Raw genomic sequence first — 21,759 nt, 5'->3', positions numbered from 1 at the left:
AGTGCTTGGTTTTAGACATTCTCCAGGGTATATTTTCAGCTGTCCAAAAATCCCCTAGAAAACATATAATGGAGTTCTGAGCTGTGTCATCTCTGTGGGTGTTTTCCTGCCAACAGGAGCTGGCTGCTGTGCAAAGATGAGGGAGCAAAATGTTTGTGCAGTTATTGTCCCAGAGATCAGCTCTGGGAAGGTTGGGTGGAAGGAGGGGGCTGGGAACTGCAAATTCCTAGCCTTTAGAAGACAAGAAAGGTGTTTTTTGGGGCACTCCCCTTGTCTTTTGTTAGACCTGCATTTCTAGAACAGTCTCTGGTAATGCAGGATTAGATGAAAATGAAGGAGTAGATGGAAATCAAACAAGAGGCCTGGAGGGGATCCAGGTATAGCAGAAGCCTCATCCAGACTGGCCTCTGGACCCCAGACCCAGATACGGAGGGCCTCAGAAGCTTCTCTCATGACTAAGCCTGACTGGCCTTGCTTAAAAAGGGAAGGAGGTGGAGTGGATTCTGGCATTCTCTGGAGGTTTCTGGCCTGACGTAAGCCTGGAGGATTAGGTAGGGCTGTGCTGACACAAGGCCTAGAAGCCCGATTCTAAATTTTTGCTACTTTAATCCTTTTCAGTGCCCCACCTCCTTGAAGCCACAGCCAGGAGGCTTAAAATCCTCCAGGTTCTCCTCCCAGCTCTTTGTTTATTGCATTTTATAGAACTGGCATCGCCACTTCTTTCATCTAATCTCATTCTACACCTAAGGAAATTGCCACTGAGAAGTTATTTAGGTTCTGTGCCCAAGGTCACATGAGTGTTTGTCAGTGGAGTAACTACCAGAAACCAGAACCAAGGTCTTCCTATTTTTAGCCTCAGCTTGTTTGAGGGTGGGGGTGGGGAGTCTGAGGCAACATTTTTTGCCCTCTCATATTTGCATCCTCAGTCCGAAATGAAGATGAGGTTTCAGGCTGAGGTGGGCACTGAAATACCAGTGGAGAGAGCAGTGGAGATCAATGGGACATTCTGAGGTTAAAAAGGAACATGGCTGCGGGCCAGAGAAAAAGGACTTTGAAAAAAATGTAGTTTTATGCTAAAGGGATTCTTAGCACAGAGTTGAGAGAAGGGCACATAATCCAATGTCTTCTTAGTCTCCTCACCAAAGAACATGGCGGTTTAAGGCCATTTTGTTTAAATATATCTTCCAGAAAAGAAGAGGTTCACTGTATAAAGAATAGCGAGGAATCAGAATATTTTGGAGACAGCCAGACACTTTTTTGTGAAGTAAAAGATAGGAGAGATGAAGGCAGTCAATATTTGGGCCTAAATAGTAAAAACAGGAGTTAGTATCTATAATCTTCTCTATAATATTTTTCATTTATCAACTGGGAAAAAAATTAAATTTTCTCTGTGGCCTTGATAAGCCATCTCTTTTGTCACAAGAGATTCCTGAGTGCTGAGCTGCATTCCAATCCTTTATTTCTTTCCCCAAACCCAGGGAGAATTAACCAAATAATATACAGCCATTTTCAGTGTAAGAAAAATGCCACAATCTATAAAGGGAATGGAAATAACTAGGGACAGTAACAATTATTTGAAGCACTTTAGGGCTCTTAACATTCATTTTGTGGGCTCCAGAGTGGGAGAAAGATCATTGATAACAGAGGGGTCCTAGGTCTACCGCTAGCTCTGAGAAATTTGCAGTTGAGGCTGAAAGAAGTGCTGGGAGAAGGTGGCTTCCGGAGGGGGAGCTTTTGGGGTTAGGAACGGAGGTGCCATAGGTTGAGGTTGAAATTCTGGGATTCAAGAATAAGTTCTAGTACTAATTAGCTGTGTCTGATTTTAGGCAAATCACGAACTCCCCAGGCTCCCAAATCCCCATTTATAAAATGAGGTGACCCAACTCAGTTTTCCTTCTTCCAGCGCTAAAAATGTACTAAAAATTTTCCAGTCCCAGAGCAAACATCAAGACTGTGTCTGAAGGGAAACATCAGCAGCTCAGTAATCTTCCACTGTTATAGGGAAGGAGCGGGGAAGAAGATGGAGAGGAAGAAAGGGAAAGAAACATTGATTAAATAAAAACATGTTTGCCAAGGTCAATTTAGAATAGCTGCTTAAACTGGCCCTTATTGGGGGTGGGGGAGAAGTGGGGGTTAGCATGAGACAGTACCCTCATTTGCTAGAGCCCCGCCAGGTCAGCTCCCCCATCCTTTCACAACCACTGTCATGTACAGGAGACACAAGGGTTTTAAAAATAGCATATTGATTTTGTACGATTCCTGTCATTTAGTTGCCATCATAACCCGTACCATGTCACTAAATTCTGTTTTCCCCTCTTGGAATTTACTGCCTAAAGACATGCCATTTTATAGGTTCTAGAATAAAGACCCTGGAGGTGAGAGAGGGCCCTAAGGGTGGGCGTGACCCCCTCTTCCTGGGCTCCAGGTTTTAAACCACTCTGTCCCCCGAGCTCTCCATTTTATCTCAACAAGATTCTTTTCAAAAAACGAGGCAGTTGCAAGGTCAGTCTCTGAGACCCCTTCCACCCCGAGCTTTCTAGACTAGTAAGACCTGGTGACGTTACAAACACTCAAGGGATGTTACAATAAAGAAATAGAATTTGATAATTACAAGGGGATCATGTGGGAATTTTAAATTAATGGATGACTTGGAAACAACAAGGAGGAAAAGGAGAGAGGGAGGAAAAGCAGAGTTGGGCTGAAAAAGGAACCGGGAGCGTCAGCCCCAGGAAGGGAAGGCTAGCCCACGTGTGGGGAAAGGGCGGAGGGGCGGCCAGAAATCCCCAGGCCCAGAGCCTTGCTCCCCTCCCCCCACGCCCTGCCCTCGGACCTACACAGGCCGGGGCGGGGGCGGGGGACACGCATGCGCAGCGGCGCGCTGCGCCAACCGCCACAGCTCCCGGAAGCGGCCTGGACCGGCTGGAGCCGGTTGGAACCGGTGGCGCCCGCCCGCGAGCCGAAGACTCACAAAGCGAGGCGGCGGCTCACGGCCCGCGTATCCTTGCGCGGGGCGGCCGTGGGTGGGTGCTGGGGCCGTGCCCCTCCCCCAGCCTTTGTCTGCTGCCGGGGCCTCGCTGCGGCCCGGACAGCCTGAGGGTTCCGGAGACAGACCTGGGTTTGGGGGAGCGGAGCCGTGGGGACGCGCCGATCCCGCCCCGGCCTCTTTCCCGGTTCTTCTCCGCGCAGCCGCTTTAGCCGCGTGGAAACCAGTGTCCGGGAAGTCCCCGGCGCCATTGTTTCCAGACCCTCAGGCCTCGCTCGGGAGGCTGGGTGGGCCCTTTGCCGCCCGGGCACCGGTGTTTTTCCTGGAATTCTAGAGACGCGGCCGAAAGTTCTGACATCCCGGTGTTCAACTCAGCTTTTCTTTTGTGGGGAAACTCCAGGAGGTGCTTTTAAGATAAAACCACTCAATGCAGAAAGGAAAAACTTAAGGCTTGGAGAAAGCTTTTCTTCCCTTCCAACTCCAATGTAAAAAGCCTTAAGAAAAGAGCTAAAACCAGAGAACAGAGAATCTGTTCAACAAGGGAACCTAGAAAAGCAGACCCATAAGAAGTGATTCACAAACATCTGAAAACATGTCCCGGGAGTGGTTCCCCAAGGTCGCTGTGTTTTTGGAGGCAAAACCCTTGGCTTTTTTGGATACTGTAAAGAGCACACTTGAACTCGGTTTTGACAGTGGGTTTGGATTTTGATTAACGAGAGAGAAGCCTGGAAACAAACAGTCCACGTTTGGGAAGAACAAAGGGAATCCAGGCTCGATTTGCAATGTTTAAACAGGCAACTCAAAGCGTGCAGGTCTAGCTGGCACTTAGTAACCGCAAAAACAATATTCACTATGTAAAACAACTAACGTGAGCCCTCCCATGTGTCTTAAATAGTAGGAAGCCTCCCAGACAGGTCCGGGCTCTGCTGCCAGAGACAGCCATATATTGTAACTACTTGAGACACTTAGAAGTGGATTCTCATTTAGTAGAATTCTTAAGCAGATAACCCAGGCCACTCGGGTTTGTCAAATAAAAAGGCAATCAAAACGTGTATTAATGATAATCTCAGAACCAACTCGCAGGACATCAGCACTTTGGGGAGAGACCCCAACACTTCCCACTGCTGAAATTTCTGAGGTTATCAGCCAGGCTGAGGCTGTTACGTAATGAAAGTTAAGGCCGTCAGTAAATTCCTTCAAAAAGCGCAAAATAGTACCTGCTGTAGGCCAAGAAAATATGAAAGGTATTTTTGAGAGCTACTAAAAAATTCCCAAATAATGGCTCTGATTTTGTAGAAGCTGTTCGAATGCCTACATAAATGAGACTTTCATTGTTTTTGTTTAGCTAAAATCTATTTGCTAAGAAGTCAAATATTTCTAGGCAATCAAGTTGACTTTTAAATGGTTAGGAAAAATCCAGAAAGGCTTGTTAACCAGTTTCTATTTTTAACCTTTCCGAGGGACTATTTTCGCTTCCCCCTCACAAAGGCATCGGAAGGTTACAGAATGCGGCAACGTGAAGTGTCCTTCCCCTATAAATACGCCTCTCCACGCTGTGCGCCAGGCATTCAGGCAGCGAGCGCAGAGGTGGCTGCTGAGGCGGGAGGCACAGCTTGAAACCGCAGATAAGTCTTTCTCTTAAAAAGATAGGAATTGATAGAAAAAGAGGTAGAAATTAATACAATTCTTTAGGAAATGTAAATAGCGAAAGAGCTTATAGAAACTACTTCTAGAGATCGTTTAGCATTATCTTCATAACTTAAGATCTTATATAAGGGAAAATACGAAGACTTTAAAGAGTAGTTTCAGAAAAAGAAGAAAAATATTTCTAGAGCATGATGGAGGTTAAGAGATTTAAGCTTTATGGAGTAAGAATTTTCAAAGAAGTTGCTGGAAGGACTGCGAAGTCCGAATTCAAAAAGCCTTAAATTTAAATTGAAAGTCAAACTTTTAAAATAGTATTAAGACCTAACATTCCTAGAAAATGAAGTTGTAGATTATTAAAATATCTTAAAGGCCGTCTTTTAAAAAGATCGAATTGAAGGTCACTTAAGAGACCTTCAAATATATGGCGCAGGAAAGATTGCGTCATTTAAAGCTTCATTGATCTTAAAGCTAAAATTTGACGAAAATGTTCATTAGTGCTAGGATAAATTTTTGGAGAAAGAAGATTAGAAATTCGAAGTGGAAAACTTGGAAGACAGAAGTGTACAGGAAGGTTGAAGAAAAGACTTAGAGAAGATAGGAAAATAGAAGATAAAACGCATTTTAGAAGACAGAAAAACCCAAAGGGGTAGGAAGCAGAAGAAAGTATTGAGACAAGCTAGAAAACCAAAGGCGAAGATACAAATTTAGTAGAAAACTAGAAGATAGAAACCCAAAAGGGTAGGAAGCAGAAGAAAATACTAAGACAAGCTAGAAAACCAAAGGCGAAGATACAAATTTAATAGAAAACTAGAAGATAGAAACCCAAAAGGGTAGGAAGCAGAAGAAAATATTAAGACAAGCTAGAAAACCAAAGGTGAAGATACAAATTTAGTAGAAAACTAGAAGATAGAAACCCAAAAGGGTAGGAAGCAGAAGAAAGTATTAAGACAAGCTAGAAAACCAAAGGCGAAGATACAAATTTAGTAGAAAACTAGAAGATAGAAACCCAAAAGGGTAGGAAGCAGAAGAAAATATTAAGACAAGCTAGAAAACCAAAGGCGAAGATACAAATTTAGTAGAAAACTAGAAGATAGAAACAAGGTTGAAAATACTGTCAAGGAGAAGTTTGAGCTAGAAAAGGAGAAAAGCAAGCTAGAACAACTATTGAACACAGCATACAAGATAGACGTCAAAAGCTTAGAAGATAGAAAAGTTTAAAGCCAAAAAATTGGATAAAATACAAGAACCAAAAAAAATACATAAGGAGGAAGTTTTTTATAGTAATAAAATCTTAAGAGCCCATGAATTTAATTTCTGGTGGTGCAGGAAGAAGTTAGAGCTGAAGAGGTGGAGGGTGTTGGTTAAAACTACTGTAGACCAGGAGCAACTTAGAAGAATATCCGGAAGGAAGCTAGAAGGGAAATCGGTTAAAAATCACACCTAAAAGCTTATAAAAGGACTGAAGTAATTAAGACTAGGGTGTTTGTGGAAGAGTTCAAGTTTGAAAAGCCTTAAATACACTAGCTTAGCTTTGTTTGGAATATTGAAAGGACTTTCATAAGGAGTAATTCAAGATCGAGAATAACCACCAACTTAACGTTTTGGCTTTGGACTGTGATGAGACCTCAGATGATTTAAACCCTGAGGAAGGACTAGCAGTAATTGACAGCTGACCCAGGTACACCCCAGAAGTGGATTCAGTGACGCTAGGAAGACAGGAGCAGCAGACAGGATTCCAGGAGCCAGTGTGCGGTGAAGCTAGGACGGAGAAGCCAGCAGCAAGCAGTTCGTGGTGAAGATAGGAAAGAGGAGTCCGGGAGCCAGTGCGGTTGGTGAAGGAAGCTAGGAAGAAGCGAGGAGCCCGTACGATTTGGAGGTGGAGCTAGGCGCAGACTGCAGCGCGGTGTGCTGACGCTAGCGGGCGGCTTGGCGACCACGCGGAGGCGGCGGCGGCGTGGCCGATAGCTAGAGGAGCCTAGAGCAGCGAGCGTCCCAGTGCGAGGCCGCAGGCAGAGCCAGTGGTGTGTAAAAGCCCGCGAGGTTGGCCATGTCCTGATGTTTGGTAACTGCCGTATGGTAACCTTTATTTCATGCTAATGGGGGAGTTGTGTCCTTAAGCGGCGAGGGATTGATGATGGGGTGTAGGCCGATTTCCGGGTGTCGTAGGTTTCTCTTTTTCAGGCGTATTTTCTCATGCATCTTGTCGAAGCTTTTGAGGGCAGTCTTCCAAGGCCCGGAGGAATGGTAGATGGCAAGTTTTTTGGTTTTGTCTTTTAACCAATGTGAGGGCAACCAATGAATTTGAGACAAAAATTCAGGCAAGTTTTGTAAGCAGTTTTTATATTTAGCTCGGGGTAACGAAGCATTTCAGTTTTGTGAATAGATGTGAATGTCAAGTTGGGCGTGTAACTCTGGGGGGAAAGTGTTTTGTGGGTTGGGGGCAAAATATGTTTTGAGTTCTTTTCCCCCTAGGTCTGTCTAGACTCCCAAAGGCAAATGACTCAAGGTAACAGAAAAAAAGAAAATCCAGTATCAGGATAATCAGAACACCACAGGTTTACAGTTTCTAGAAACTAGAACGCGAGCAGTTCTCACTTTGAGGTCTGTGGCGGAGCTGTCCATTGGAGAAATGGCTGGTAGTTATTCTTTTTTCCACCCTTAATCAGATTTTGAAAGTATGTAACCCCTTAACTTGAAGTATTTTGGGGTGGTCCTAACAGGGAAAAGGGTGGGGGAGAATGTTTTTTTTCTAAGATTTTCCACAGATGCTATAGTACTATTGGCAAACGGGGTTAGAGAAGGATTGTACTGCTATGCTGTTGGCACCAACACCTTCAGGGATTGGAGCTGCCTTTTCCTTTGGAAGAGTATTCCCAGTTGAAGCTGAAATGTACAGCACAGTGCAGCTTTGGTTCATTTCAGTCATCTCAGGAGAACTTCAGAGGAGCTTGACTAGGCCAAATGTTGAAGTTAAGTTTTTTCAAATGTGACTTTGGAAATAACCTTTTATTAAAGGGGAGGGGCAAATTTTGGCAATTTGTAGTTGGCAGTGGCCTGTTATGGTTGGGAGTGGGAGGGGGGTTGGGTTTAGGTAATTGTTTAGTTTATGATTTCAGATAACTCATGCCAGAGAACTTATATACTTAGGATGGAAAAACTAAGAAAACTTCAAGTTGGCAAGTAACGCCCAATCGTCTAGATTGTGTTTTTCCCCAATTTTTGCATTGGGCAGCTGGGGAAGGAAAGTGTTGGACTGGGGGTTGGTATAGCCCAATATGCTGATGCAGGTAACATCTTGGGAATTTTGTTAAAACACTAAAGCTGTTTGGATATGGTAGTGTGTGGTTCTCTCTTGGAATTTTTTTCAGGTGATTTAATAAAACTTAATACTGCTCTAGGAGCTTCAGAGCAAAGGAAGTGGCTTAATGATCCTGAAGGGATTTCTTCTGGTGGTAGCTTTTATATTATCAAGTAAGATTCTATTTTCAGTTGTGCATAAGCAAGTATTTTTAGCATAGGAAAAATTTTCCTTTGTACGACTGCAAAACACGATGTTAAGGTATGCTTCAACATTACTGTAAATTGTATATTTTACGTTTGCATCTTAAGTATTTGAATCGTAACCGATAAAAGAGGGTGGGTTTTTGTTGATGAGGGAGGGGAAACCTTTTTTTTCTGTAGACTTTTTTCAGATAACATCTTCTGAGTCATAACCAGCCTGGCAATAATGATGGCCTAGATGGAGAGGGAACAGCTCCTTGGTGAATGATAAGTAAAGGGAGAAAAGATTATATTTCATACCTCTGTTGGGGAGAAGGCATAACCCTGAGATCCTTACTACTGATGAAAACGTTGTCTGCATATGCCAAAAAAAAAAAAAAAAGCAAATGAAAGCTACCAATTTAAAGTTAATGGAATCTACTATTTTAAAGTTATGGCTTATCAAGCTGTACCCACAAAAGTAACGAATTGATGAGGAATAAAATAACGAATTGATGATCAATCCAATGAAGATCAAATGTCCATCTCAAAATCCTGCTTTTATAAAAGCAGACAGAATATAAGTGAAATGAAATGAAAATGATAATGCTACATTAATCGTGGAATAAAAGAAGCTGAAATAATTCAGAGGAGTGGGATCAAGTGGATTCAGAGGAGGCTGTGCTGTTTGCCAATCTTTCGTTTGCCTCAGACAGGTGCCTCTTCACTATCAGAAGAGTTGCTTCATTTCATCTGGGAGCAGAAAACAGCAGGCAGCTGTTAACAGATAAGTTTAATTTGCATCCGCAGTATTGCATGTTAGGGATAAGTGCTTATTCACTGTGAAGAGGTGTGCTGGTCTTAAATATTGAACATGGGCCACTTTCCTGATCCCTTCCATCGGGGTTTCCAGGATTGTGAGGAATTTTCCCATCCAGCCTTTTTAGATTAGACAGGACTTGTGCCTGTGGGCTTCCATGATGGGATAGCACCCTCACTCAGAGGCAAGTTAATTCCTCAAAAGCCTCTTGATAATCAGAACGTAATGTTTATAAAACTAAGAAAATTTGTTTAGCATTGAATCTCTGGAAAAACTAAAGGATAGCATAATGTGCTGTTAACAATCAGATATGTTAAAATCTTGCTAAAATTTAATGTTTTGTAATGTACATTGTGCAGAAAACCATTAAATCGTTTAAAATAAAACTTTTTAAATAGAGAATGTATGTTTTTAGAAAGCAGCTGTCTCCTTATTTAAATAAAATATTGTTTGTTTGTAGTTAGTGTTGGGCAATCTTGGGGGGATTCTTCTCTAATCTTTCAGAAACTTTGTCTGCGAACACTCTTTAATGGACAAGATCAGGAATTGAGCGGAAGAAGGAATTTAACTTTCTTAAGGCAGGAAAGACAAATTTTATTCTTCGTAAAGTGATGAGCATTTAATAATTCCAGGCACATGGCAATAGAGGCCCTGTAAATAAGGAATAAATACCTCTTAGACAGGTGGGAGCTAATGATCAGAATAACAGGTAACTGCACCTACACTCTGTTTCCAGAAAGTAAGGAGTCTAAATTGGCAGTGGTTAAACTTAGTTAATAAAATAACTGCCTACATTTCCAAAGTTTGCATGTTAGCTAAATGCTTATGATCATCTCATCCAGCGTTAGCCGGTGTTTACACTTGGCCTTTTGTATAGCCACTTGGGGACATGTGGGTTTTTAAAGAATTTTCCCTTGCAGAGGCTTCATTTCATCCCTCATGAAGCTGTTCAGGATTTGACTTGCATATAATCGCTTGGCTCTGCCTTCTGTTCTCCTAGTGAGTGTGTGAGACCTTGCAGTGAGTTTTTCAGCATACTCAAGTAACTTATTTTCCCCCTTGATTTTGGAGGGAAGGGAGGAGGGGGTGGGGCTTACTTTTTTAGCTTTTTTTTTACAGACTACACAGAGAATGCAGTTGTCTTGACCTCAGGTCTGTCTGTTCTGTTGGCAAGTAATGCAGTACTGTTCTGCTACGCTGCTATTAGAATGCATTGTGAAACGACTGGAGTATGACTCAAAGGTGTTTGCCCCAATGCTTGGAGTAGTGATTGTTGAATGAAAATCCAGCTGAGTGATAAAGGCTGAGTGTTGAAGTTTCTGCAGCTTTAAGCGTTCGTGTTTGTGATTGAAGCCAAGTACCTTTTGCTGTGCATTAGGTAAAAAAATGCTTTTTTGTTCACTTCTGGTAGGAGGGTGGGGAGGGCACTGAAGCCTTTAGTCTTTTCCAGATGCAACCTTAAAATCTGACAAGAAATAAACCCCAAACAAGCAACAATCTTCAGGAAATTGAACTGGCAAGTGGAAATGTTTGCGATAGTTCAGTGGTCTTAGTACGTTGTCTTTGTGCGGGTTTCTCTCCCCCTCCCTTGGTCTTAATTCTTATACGCAGGAACATTCAAAACAGCAGACGTATGCGAAGGGCCAGAGAAGCCAGACCCAGTAAGGAAAAATAGCTTATTTACTTTAAACAAACATTCCATTTTAAATGTGGGGATTGGGAACCACCACTAGTTCTTTCAGATGGTATTCTTCAGACTATAGAAGGATCTTCCAGTTGAATTCACCAGTGGACAAAATGAGGACAACAGGTGAACAAGCTTTTTCTATGTTTACATACCAGGTCAGATCCGTTCTGAGTAAATGAGCGTTAAATAGATTTTCAGCTTTATGCTGAAGTAAATAGCACGTGAGCAAGTTGTTGGCCTTGGGGGTGGAGGGGTAAGGTGGGCGCTAAGCCTTTTTCTTTAAGATTTTTCAGGTACCCCTCACTAAAGGCACCGAAGGCTTAAAGTAGGACCACCACGGAGCCTTCCTGTGGCAAGAGAAACAACAAAGCGCTATTATACTAAGGTCAACAGTGGTGTCGGCCTCATAACCCCATCTCCTGTCAGAAATGAGGACTTGCCTCAACATCACTTGACAGACATGCATTGAGCCTCTTTTCTGGAGAGAAGCATCTAAAGGAATGCTTAAGTACCTTGTAAACCCCTGGGCTTCTAACATTTAATTCAGCTGTTTTCATAGCAGCTCTTAATAAAGCCCAAACCTCAAGTGATGCTTGAAGGGGAGGGAAAGGGGGAAAGCGGGCAACCACTTTTCCCTAGCTTTTCCAGAAGCCTGTTAAAAAGCAGTCTCCCCACAAGTGACTTCTCTGCCACATCGCCACCCCCTGCCTTTGGCCTAGCGCAGACCCTTCACCCCTCACCTCGATGCTGCCAGTAGCTTGGATCCTTGGGGGCATGATCCATTTCTGTTTCAAGGTAACAGTGGTGCCGAGGTCTTCCGGTGGGTTGCACTACTAGAAAAGGCCATTCATTTGCCTGCAAATGGTTAGTACCTCAACTGAAGGCTCTAAGATGCCTCAAGTATACAGCACTATTCAGTGATGAAAATGAACCAGTAAATGCAGAATAACATTTAAGAACTGTACTGTTGGGTGGGATGCCATAACTTTCAAACTGAAGATAGGCATTTTAGTGGTTGAGGGGGCTGATGGGGTGGGATTGCAAAAATTCTCTGCTAAGACTTTTTCAGGTGAACATAACAGAGTTGGCCAAGCTAGCAGCTTAGCTGAAGCAGATTCTCCAGTGCTCTTCAGTAGGGTTGTAAAGGTTTTTCTTTTCCTGAGAAAACAAAGTCCTTTGTTTTCTCAGGTTTTGCTTTTTGACCTTTTCCTAGCTTTAAAAAAAAGCAAAAGATGCTGGTGGTTGGCACTCCTGGTTTCCAGGACGGGGTTCAAGTCCCTGTGGCGTCTTTGCTTGAAGTCACCTCTTCCTTCTGGACTCTTCCATTTTCCTCTTCTCTTCAGGGACTAGCTAGGCTCTGGAGTTGAGAGTGAAATAGCTTTTGAATTTCAGAAGCCTGAATCAGTTTGTATTTATATTTACATGAGAATGTGATATAACTGCCTTGTCTTTAATTTTCAGGTATTTCCCATACATCTAGTGTTTGGAGAAGCTTCACAATGAAAAACTTAATAAAAATTGAAAACCTCTTCATTGGTGTGCTTCTTTTCGTGAATAAACCAAATTTCTGCCCATGAGTAGATGGGTGTTTTGTGGGGGTTCTCCCTTGTTCCTGTTTAACTTGTCCAATAACAAGTACACATCACTGATAACGCACTCCTCAGGTAGGGGAAGGACTTGGAGAGGATGTGGTGTGGTTGGTGTGACCCAGTAACAACCCCCAGAAACAAGTGGGAACTTGGTTTAAGCAGCCCAGTTGGCTGTGGGGTGGGGTGGAGACAACTGGAGGACAGGTAAAGGGAGAGGGAGGGAGGGTGTCTCGCGGGGCGGCCTGTGGGGTCTCAGCTCCCGATCCACACATACGAACGCAGGACATGGTGAGGCCAAAAAGGAACACCCACGAAGCCATAGTAGGGGAGTCATACCACTGGAGGCTGGATCCACACAACACGTGAGACCTGCTGTCCACTTTCCTGCCAAATGACCAACTTGACCACCAACCAGTGCAGCCACGGCAGTTGTATTAGTGGCCAATTGGCTAACCGTCTACAGCTGACGGCCAACTAGCCACAACTGACCATGGCCATCCACGTGAGGCCGAGAGCCTGGAAACTGCTCTCTGGGGCTCTGTCCCCACAGAGGGTTTCCATTCCTTCTATGAAAGACACTTGTAAATTTAGAGACATTTTACCTAATAAAGAGCTTTCTGATATTCCCTGTTCTAAGTCTTGAGTGACTCATGGTTACATTTTCCTTTTATCAGTTGTCAATGCCCAGACTACAAGCTGGTCACGTCCCGTTATGTGGAATGGCATGAATATCAGGTGACACTTCTCAGTTGCAGATGAAATAGTGAAATAATTAACCCTCATGGTTCTACCCAGTCTCTCAAAATCCATGGTGTCTCTGCTACTCTGCTACTCGGACCCTATTCCTGAGCAGGTGGGAGAGGCTAAATCTAGCCAGGCTTGGGGAGTGGGCAACCCAGCACAGGTCTAGCCAGGGGAACCAGTGAGGAATGGCCACACAGGTTCAGCCCAGTGGAGGGGCCTCAGAAAGCTTTTTCAGTGATGAAAAAGTTATGAAGTGTTAACTCATGTTGCAAACAGAAAAGTAGGCTCTGATGGGTCACTTCGCCAAGGCAACCTAGCTGGGATTCGAACTCCAGTCAATTTCCAACATTACAACTTTTTTTTAAAAAAAACTTATCTAAGTGTTATTCCAGGACCCATCAGCTCCAAGTCAAAGAGTTGTTTCAATCTAGTTGTGGAGGGTGCATCTCACAGCAGCCCATGTGGGGATCGAACAGGCCACCTTGTTAAGAGCGCCACGCTCTAACCATCTGAGCTAACCAGCCGCTCCCAACTCCCTTCGTTTTCTTCAGTGCAGCAACAGTCCAGACAAGTCAGCAGCAGACAAACCACCAGCCGGAGCAGACCCTGGGCAGAGGGGCTTTCTATTCCCTCAAAGTGATTTTAATAGGGGCAGGGGATAGGGAGGAGCTGAACTACACACACCATGGTCCCTTTGATGTCAAGTCTGTCTCAGCATCTTGCTGGAGCCTCTTATGGAGAAAGATGTCCCGCGTTTTTTCCAGAGCTGGAAGGCTTGGAAGTAGGAAGACTTCATTGGGAGCAAAAGAATAAGGGGTGGGGCTAATGGTTCCTGGGATTGAACAGGCTCAAAGTTGGCAGGGATTGGAAATGTAAAGGCCAGACACGGGAAAGGGCAGAAAAGTAGGCCCAAAGCCACTTCCACCCTCTGAGCACAAAAAGAAGGGAGGAGGCCAACATAAAATGACATTGAAGTTAAGTGGCTAGGTCTTGACAACATAAACCCCAGGCATGCCCTGTATATAATCCTCAAGCTGCACAAAGGGCTCTCACACCTGTGTCCCTGGATTTCAGCATCCTGCTAATCCCAGAAGTTGGAGGCTAAAACAAACCTGAATTCAAATGGTAGCCGCACCATTTCCCAGCCTCCCGGAGCATCCTCTCAAGCCCCCCAAGCTCAGGGCTAGTTGGTATGGATGTGGGCAGCAGATTTCTGATTTCAGTAAAGGTGTGAAACTAGGAGAATTTGGGATGAGGGGACACACAGGATGGTGGTGGGGGCGGGAATTGACATGTGGGAGAGTCTACCTGGGTAGTTGACTCGGAAGCCCAGAATATCTAGGAGACATGGGTCAGATCTTGGGTCCTGGCTCTGACAAGTGGGCAAACTTGGAGTGTCACTTGCCCTCTGCAGGCGCCAGTTTTCTCACCCATTGAATGAGAAATAATGACTTGTCATGCCTGCTGTAGTGAGGAAGAGAAATCACAGGTGATGCAGATTGAATGGAAATGAGTGTGCTTTTACCACCATCTAGTGAGCAAATGCAGTATTGCATGCACTGTCGTTGGACTACATAATACACTTGCATAGTCAACAAACAAATTTTATTACTCAGTAGTATTCCATTGTATGGATATTATAATTTGAGTTATTTCCAGTTTTTGTCAATTATGAATAAAGCTGCTATAAACACCTGTGCACAAGTCTGTGTGGACATATGCTTTCGTTTTTCTTCAGATGTTGTATGGTAGGTTTATGCACAGTTTTTTAAAAGTTTCCAAACTATTTTCCAGAGTGGTTGTACCATTTTTCATTCCCACCAACAGTGTATGAAGAGTTCCACATTTCTCCTCATTTTTACCATCATTTGGTATGGTCATATCTTGCCATTTTAGCGCTAATTCTAGTGAATATGTAGTGGTATCTCATTGTGGTTTAAATTGCATTTCTCTAATAACTAGTGCTGTTGGGCATCTTTTCATGTTCTTACTTGCCATTTATAAATCTTTTTTGCTAAAGTGTCAATTCATTTTTTTGGCCAATATTGTTGTTTGGATATTTCTCTTTTCTTGTTGAGTTATACAAGGTAGGACAACTAAGTTCGCAAACTCATCTTAGAAAAAGTGCTATATACCTCATTGCTGAATATTACTTCGGTCACCTTCGGAGTACTCCCCTTGGGAAGCTATGCACCGATGCCAGCGCCTAGTCCACCCTTCAAAGCAGTTTTGGGACTCTTTCTGGAATGAACATTAGAGCTGTGGTCGTATTATCCTTGATGTCCTGAATGTCATCAAAATGTCTTCCTTTATCTTTGGGTAAAGAAAGAGTAATTGGGGGCCAGATTAGGTGAGTAGGGAGGGTGTTCCAATACAGTTATTTGTTTACTGGCTAAAAACTCCCTCGCAGACAGTGCCGTGTGAGCTGGTGCATTGTCGTGATGCAAGAGCCATGAACTGTTGGCGATAAGTTCAGGTCGTCTAACTTTTTCACGCAGCCTTTTCAGCACTTCCAAATAGTAAACTTGGTTAACTGTTCGTCCAGTTGGTACAAATTCATAATGAATAATCCCTCTGATAGCAAAAAAGGTTAGCAACGTTGTTGCAACAAGTTCACCAACTTCATTGTCCGACCTCATAAGAGCTTTTACATATAATAGGTATAAGTCCTTTGTCAGTGTATGCTTTGAACGTATTTACTCCCAGTACTGCCTTTTCACTTTTCATCTTCGAAGTGTAGAAGTTTTAAATCTTGAATATGCACAATAACATGGAGGAATTTCAAAATAATTATGTTGAGAGGGAGAAGCCAGTTTTTAAAAAGTGCATACGGCCTGGTTCCATTTATACAAAATTCTCAAAAATGAAAACTAATCTGAAATAACAGCAGAGTAGGAGTTACAAAGGAGCACAAGGAAAGGGGGTGATGGACGTGTTGGTTTCATGGATATACACTTGTGTCAAAACTCATCAATTATGTACTTCAAATACTAGCAGTTTATTGTACGTCAGTAAAGTTGTGAAAGAAAGGATATGCACGTGCAAGAACAAGCATCTATTGAACATTTACTGTGCGCCAAACACCGAGAAGACGCTGGGATTCACACAGAAACAATGGGCTCTCTTCAGCAACTCTAAGTCTTAAAGTAGCATTTGGGGACAGAGACTCAGAGCAGATTCCAGGCTCTCGGCCTCACGTGGAAAGGTGCTGGCTCGGGTAGTAGATGGCCATCAGCTGTGACTAGCTGGCCATCAGCTGTAACCAGTTAGCCGTTAGCCACTGATATAACTGCCGTGGCTACACTAGCAAGCGCGGATTGCAGTTAGCAAGTGGGGTTGGTGGGTTGGCAGAGAAGCGGACGGCAGATTGCGGATTGTGAGGCTCCTGCTTCCTGTGTCTCCAACCCAGCGAGAAAATAGTGGTATGACTCCCCTACCTATGGCTCCGTGGGTGTTCCTTTTCGGCCTCACCATATCCTGCGTTCTTATGCGGGGAGTGGGACCAGAGACCCTGCATGACATAGCGATTTAAAGAAGCAATGATCGTATGCCTCCAAACGACAATGTGAAACTCAAGCTCCAGTCCCGGCTCTTGCACACACTGGCTGTGTGCACTGGTGCAAGTTACTTAATCCCTTTAGGTCTCGTTTTATTCTTCTGTTAAATGGGCATAATAATACCTTACCCAGGGTGCTGTCACAGGGAACAGGAGAGAGATATATATGGCTAGCACTGAGTACCAGCTTAATCAAAGGCTCTAATAGCATTTCTTGTGACGCACAGTGGACTTGCACAGAGGCAGTGCTCCCTACTTGTAGAATTCAGGGAGGGCTGGAGACAGGCAGGGGCACACGGGCGGAGCCTCAAAAAATGACTAGGGTTTGCTAGAGGGACAATAGAATGGTGGGAGAAAACAGCCTGAACAGCTTGGAGGTGTGAAAGTGGGGGAGGGGAGGGGAAGTGGGGGATGGAAGCTAGGGGAGAGAGAGAGAGAGAGAGAGAGAGAGAGAGAGAAGCTGGGGTGGCTGGTTGGAAGCTGATGGTTAAAAGCCCTGGAATGCCAGAGAAGTTAGGGCTTTGTCCTGGGGAGCAGATGATAAAACAAGTCATTCTGACCACAACATGGGTGAAGAAAGGGAAAGCAAGCAGGTCTGGAGACCGGGGCATGGAAGGGACGAGACCCCCAGGCTGGGACTGATGGAGAGAAGTGTTTTGAGGAAGGCCCTCTGGTTTCTGATTTCAGGGGTATCGGGCAAACCAGAGCAGGGCCTGAAGGAGGGGATTGGGACGTTCACGGACAGATGAAGACAATGGGGTGAGTGTTGGACGTGGAGTTGGAGAAGCCATGGGGTCTGGGTCTGAGAGCAGAGATGTCTGGTATGTAATCGGGATGCACAGGCTGGAGGCCAGGAATGGGTCTTGGTTGGATCTGCCAGCTACCAGGGACCGCCCAGATGGTGACATAAGCGTGGATTAGCTACTTGGAGACCCTGAGCAGGACGGGACCTGGGCAGGCTTTCCTGGCTTCTCTGGGTAGTTCAGTCAGCGTTGGGCTCTGTTTTCTCTTACTCCTGCCTCTCGAATGTAGTTTCATACATTCATTCATTCATTGATTCATTCATTCACTCATTCAACAAATACTAACTGAACATGAGCTAGGCGCAGTCATAGAGCCTGGAGATAGTGAGGTGAACCAACTGTAAGTGTCTGCACCCTCGTGGAACCGACACTTCGAGGGATGAACAGACACAGAGTTACATGGTTGTGAGCCAGGAAGGAAAGGATGCATGTTTGGGATGGAGAGTGGGAGGTGGGCCTCCTCCCAACTCACGCGGTTCCCCAGCTGCTCCATTTCTCCTGGTTGCACCTCCAGCCAGCAAGTCCTGTAGGCCCAACTGCCTCTTCTTTCTCACTCACCTCTCCCTTCAGTCTCCTGCCCCGCTCACTGTGGCCCTGGCACTAGGCCACCCTCCACGTCACCTTCCAGACCCGCTGAGCTTGCTGAGCCCCTCCCCACCACCCACCGTCACTGACGGTCAGGGTTCCCACCAGATTCGGGCTGTGCCCTCCTCACCTGCCTCCACCCAACCTCTGGCACCCACACGCTCATTCAACTCCTTCCCGCTACAGGAACCCTCTCATTCTCCCCACACAGCCCCTCATTCTCTCCTGTTCCTCCTTTCTGGAATATTCTCTACCCCTGCTCATCTCCAGTGAAAATCCCACTTCAAGGTCCAGCTGAGAGGCTCCCTCAGTGATGGAGATTTACCTGACTGCCCTCTACTGGGGCTGCAGCCACTCTGGCCAAGCCCACCCTCCTGAGCCTCCTGGAGGCCTGTGTTCCATGTCCCCTCCACGCCCTGCGTCATCTGACTCTTCCACCTGAAGCCATCCTCTGGTTCACTCAGCTAAAATAGGAGGACCATCCCCTCCCGAGCAGACGTGTGGTGTACACGTGTGCGTGCCTGTGACAGCCCCAGCCACAGACCCCAGGTGTTGCGATACTCTTGTCTCACAGGAAACGCGGCTCTTACAAAGTGACTTTTGGACAGTGACTCTTTTTTCAGATAATTACTCCCCTTCCCCCACCCCCTTTTTTTTATTTTAATAAATTTTGTAATTTTTTAGACTTACAAAAAAGTTTCAAAAATAGTATGAGTTAGATTGACTTTTTTAAACTGAGAAATGCACCAGATAAATTCACTAATACATATGATATTTACGGTTTTAGACAAAGAAACTCAACACAACAGTTTGGAACAACCTAGAGCAAATGGAATCATGGACCACGTTTGGTTGAACCCAAAGTGCTTTTGGTACGAATGGTAGTCCTGCAAAGTGAGAGGGTGGGCAGAGAGGAGGCGGGGAACAGGTGGCACTGGCCTCGCAGGCCAATGTCAGGGGTCCAACTTCACGCTGAGTGAAATGGCGGTGTTGAGGGTCTTAGACAGCAGTCAGGTGACCTGACTTGCATTCTCTAATGATCTCCCTGGTGGCTGTGAGGACAGTAGATTGCAGGGGGCAAAGATGGAAGTGGGGAGACCAGTGAAGTGGCTGCTTCAGGGGCGCAGGCAAGAGAGGCTGGTGGCCTAGCAGGGTAGGGGTGGTGGGTGGAGAGCGGAGTTGGAGGTGCCAAGTGGTTGGAGCCCAAATACCTTCTGGTGGCCTGTGTAAGATGTGAGAAGCATTGGGGTGACCCCGGCTTCAGGCCTGGAAGAGTGGAGTTGCCATTGGCCGCTGAGCAAGGCTCAGTACATTTATGGGGATCAAGAGCTCAGTTTGAGGAGCCCGTTTCTCAGCCCGCAGAACCAGAGGCTGGGCTCAGGCAAGGGCCCCACTGCGATGGGCAATGAAGATAGCATTTAAAGGCCCAGACGTGAGGTGACCTAGGATGCCTTGCCTTGGCCCGACCACCTGGCCAGCCTTAGGCCCCAGCACCAAAGCCCTTCCCTAAAGCCACCCTCCTCCACCCACCTCAGTGCCTGTGCCCAGAGAAGGGAGTCCCCAGAAGAACCTGGTGCGTAGTGTCAGGCCTGCCACGGTGGCACTGCCAATGTTCAGCAATTAGTGTGACCAGGACAGCAGACTGGCAGCCCCTCAGTTCAGACCCGAATGCTCCTGCCCACCCCCTACTCCTCTACCCTCCTCCCTTTGCTCTCTGTTCTTCTCCTCTCCAGACCCCATCCCTTTATTTTCCCATCAGGAAGGGAAGCCCACACCCAGCCCTCTGGCAGGCCAGGGGCCCCCAGAAGGTGGAGTCAAAAGGGAGAGTGGTGAGGTGGTTCTCTCCTAGGCCCAGCTCCTTCCTGTGGCCTGCCTGGGGCCTGGGACAATGGCAGAGGTGTGGGCAGCAAGCCTGGGAAGGAAGATGTGAGGACACAGAGCAAAGGGGGTACAGGGGGATCCCACCCCTAACCTGACCAGGGCCACTTTCACCAGAGAAGTGATTTTGTGATCAGGAGTGAGGTTGGCAGTGGTAGAAGTCAGCCCACCTTGGAGCTGAAATGGGTATCCGAGGACCTGGCATCCCAGGAACCAGGCATACCTGGGTACTGGCAACAGACAGGCAAACAGGGGGCTTGAGCTGGACCCATTTCTGCCCAGGTGGAGCCAGGCCAGGGGGAGTTGACGCTGTCCCTTCATCCCTCCACCTCGCCAGACTGTCCCACCCTACACTCACCTGCTCGTTCACTCACTCATAACAATAATACAACATGCCACTAATAGCAGCTCAGTTAATAGCTGAGGTTTGAACCCAGGCAGCCTGGAACATACCCACGCACCCTCAACACATATTTCCCAGCGAACTGTCTTTGGCCCGAGTGACAGAGCAGAAATGGGTCTTGTACTCAAGGAGAACATAGCTTCAGCTCTGATTTCCACTTATGAATACTGGGTACCCAGGAGTCAGAACAAGGGCCACAGGGGATGAGATGAGGGTAGGCTTCCTGGAGGAGGAGGCATCTGAGCTCACAAGCTGCTTCTGCTTCATCTGAACCCCTTGGGGAGCCTCCAGATGGGGACCCTCCCAAGTATGAGGCTCTTGGTACCCTGTGTTCCCCCAGCTTCTGGGTAGCCAGTCCTCAGAGCTGTCCCCTCAATGTCCCCCACATAACATTCTGCCTCTGTGTCCCACTCGTGCAGCCTTCTTCCTCCTCCACTACTCTGTCCTGCCCGCTTCCCAGCCCTGCTCCCTGCCCCTGGTCCCTTCCTCTTCCTGACCCTCCACCTACACAGCTTCTGCACTGCCCACCACCTCTGCTCTGGCCCAACTATCACGTCCCTCTCTGGACATCCACACCCCCTCCTGAGTGTCCTCCAGATGGCGCTTTTACTCCTTCCAGTCCTATCCCAGGTTGTCCCCTGATGGATGCTTCTAACGTCCAGGTCTGATTGTGTCACCCCCTCGATAACTTCTTTTCTTCCAGATGGTCAACCTCCATAACCTGACCGAGGGGCCTCCCGTGATCCGCCGTGCCCACCTCTTGGTTCCAGCTTCCCCACCTCAAACCAAGGGCTTCTCCCAAGTCTCCCCACAGGAGTCATCTGTTGGGGAAGATTTTTGTCTACAAATACGCATCATCAGATAAGCCAAAAGCAGAGAAACTGGCACGCTGTCGTACACCACAATTTGCAGTGGGTACGTGTGAAACTCCTTCGAACAGTATGTACTTTGTGAAGACAGTTGTACTTTGGCTTTACTCTTTGAATCAGGAGGCATGTTGTTGTTGTTTTAATTATCTCTTGTTTATATACAATAACATTTATATCTTTTAAGTGTACCGGTTGATGAGTTCTGACAAATGTATGTGCCCGTGTAACTTCCACCACAGTCAACATATTACTTAATTCTATTCCGTTTCTCTATATGTTTATCCTTGTGATAAACATATGTCTTGATTACTATTGCTTTGGAGTAAGTTCTGAAATTGGAAAGAGTGAGTCCTCTTTGTTCTTTTTCAAGATTGTTTTTGCTATGCTGAATCCCTTGCAATTCCATGTGAATTTTAAAGTCTGCTAATCAATTTCTATAAAGAATCAAACTAGAATTCTGATAAAGATTGTGTTGATCAATTTAGCATCTTAATAATATTGTTTTAAAAAATAATAATAATATTGTTTTTGATCCATGATTGTGTGATGTTTTCTCATCGACTTAGGTATTCTTTAATGTCTTTCAACAATGTTTTTGTAGTTTTCAGAGTATACATTTTGGACTTTTGTCCAATTTATTTCTAAATATTTTATTCTTTTGATGCCATTGTAAATGGAATTGTTTTCTTAATTTCATTTTCAGATTGTTCATTGC

The sequence above is a fragment of the Rhinolophus ferrumequinum genome, chromosome 11 (genome assembly GCF_004115265.2).
Source record: "Rhinolophus ferrumequinum isolate MPI-CBG mRhiFer1 chromosome 11, mRhiFer1_v1.p, whole genome shotgun sequence".
Classification (NCBI taxonomy): Eukaryota; Metazoa; Chordata; class Mammalia; order Chiroptera; family Rhinolophidae; genus Rhinolophus; species Rhinolophus ferrumequinum.
Note: the sequence above shows the minus strand (reverse complement) of the source record.